The sequence below is a fragment of the Tupaia chinensis genome, unplaced genomic scaffold (assembly GCF_000334495.1).
Source record: "Tupaia chinensis unplaced genomic scaffold, TupChi_1.0 Scaffold149713_1, whole genome shotgun sequence".
Classification (NCBI taxonomy): Eukaryota; Metazoa; Chordata; class Mammalia; order Scandentia; family Tupaiidae; genus Tupaia; species Tupaia belangeri.
The window spans coordinates 210,098-211,539 of NW_006209557.1; the positions used below are offsets into that span (position 1 = coordinate 210,098).

At 40.3% G+C, this 1,442-nt stretch overlaps 1 long non-coding RNA gene across 1 annotated transcript in view; it reads left to right on the top strand.

Moving 5' to 3' along the window:
* Positions 1-1,147, top strand: part of LOC102471035 (uncharacterized) — a 14,156-nt gene extending 13,009 nt beyond the window's left edge. Inside the window, exons 3-4 of the long non-coding RNA XR_001369919.1 lie at positions 60-197; positions 1,070-1,147. This is a non-coding gene — a long non-coding RNA (uncharacterized LOC102471035). The remainder of the gene's footprint in view (positions 1-59; positions 198-1,069) is intronic.
* Positions 1,148-1,442: the final 295 nt, after the last annotated feature.

Sequence of the window (1,442 nt, forward strand, 5' to 3'; positions counted from 1 at the left end):
AGTGTGTTTAATCTCAATTAACACAGAGCAAAATGCCACTCTTGTTCTTGAAATAACAGGTGGAGGAAGCCCAAACTACAGGACTGTGGGCCGGGAAGAGCTGCAGGATGGTAGCACACATTCCCCAGCAGATGCTCAGCGCTTTCGTCAAAAGCAATTTAACAAGGAAGAACTCCCAGTGGCCCACCAAGTGCTTGGTGAGGTTGCCCTGCAGTTTCCAGAAGGATTGATTTGGGTCCCAGGATGAATCCAGGGAGTTCTCACATAAGCCTTGGCTCCAGCCATGTGGTAGAGCGTTTTTATCTATTTGGGGAGAATAAGTGAGAACTCCCCTTTCTTTAACCAAGCCTAACGAGCTGAACAGTACAAAAAATGATGCATGGAAATCCCAGCCTAAACATATACAGTCAAAACCATGTTTGCAACAAAAACAATGTTTTTATTTTTATAATTTTATTCTAAAATTTTAAATATTATTCAGAGCTCATAGACCCAGCCAAAGTTGTGTATGCATGTCCTATGGGAAGGCTTGTCTTCTCTTTGACATGTCCAGGAAAAGGAGTTCTGTAAGATTTTTAGACAGGGAATTTATAAGTAAGTCACATTTATAACTTTTTTCTAAGAAAATATTGAAAGACTATTAAATATCTAATCACCTATCATCACCAGGCATTTATTAATTTCTCATATATATGGAGCCTTCAGAAAGTTCATGGAAAATGTGTATTATGAAAAAAACTATGCAAGGGTTTCAAAATTTTGTACCAAAATAAACTCATACTTTAATTACATTTTTTACTAGCTTTTTGAAGTCCTTGCATATAATAATAAACTCATTTTCCCTCCTTTAATTTTCCCTTCTTATATAAGCATTCTATGGACTGAACTGTGTCCTCCATAATTCTTATGTTGAAATTTTAACCTTCAATGTGTATTTGTAGACAGGGATTTTTGGAGTAATTTAAGATTTAATGAGATCATAAGGATAAGAGTGCGGCCCTAATCTTGTAGAACTGATGGCCTTGTAAGAGCAGGAAGAGATCTCTCTTTCTCTCTTTCTCCTTCTCAGCGCTGGCACAAAGGAAAGGCCACCTTAAGACATGGTGTGAAGGCAGCATCTACAAGCCAGAAAGAGAGTCCTCCCCAGACAGAAGGACTGACACCTCTTTTCAGACTTCCAGCCTGCAGACTGGGAGAAAATAAACGTTGCTTATTTGACTCTCCCAGTTTATAGCATTTAGTTCTGGAGGCCTGAGATGACTAATACAAAGCACAAGTTTGCTTGTTCTGGAGAGGCCCTCTGACTTTATTCTGGAGGCTCCAGTGTCCACAGGAGTGGGTACTGGCCTCCCTGTGCTCTGCCTCAGGTGGCTACAACTGCACCCACGACTTCCTTGACCGCTATGTCTGGTTCTTCCTGTTCTTCCTTGACTCAGAACTTC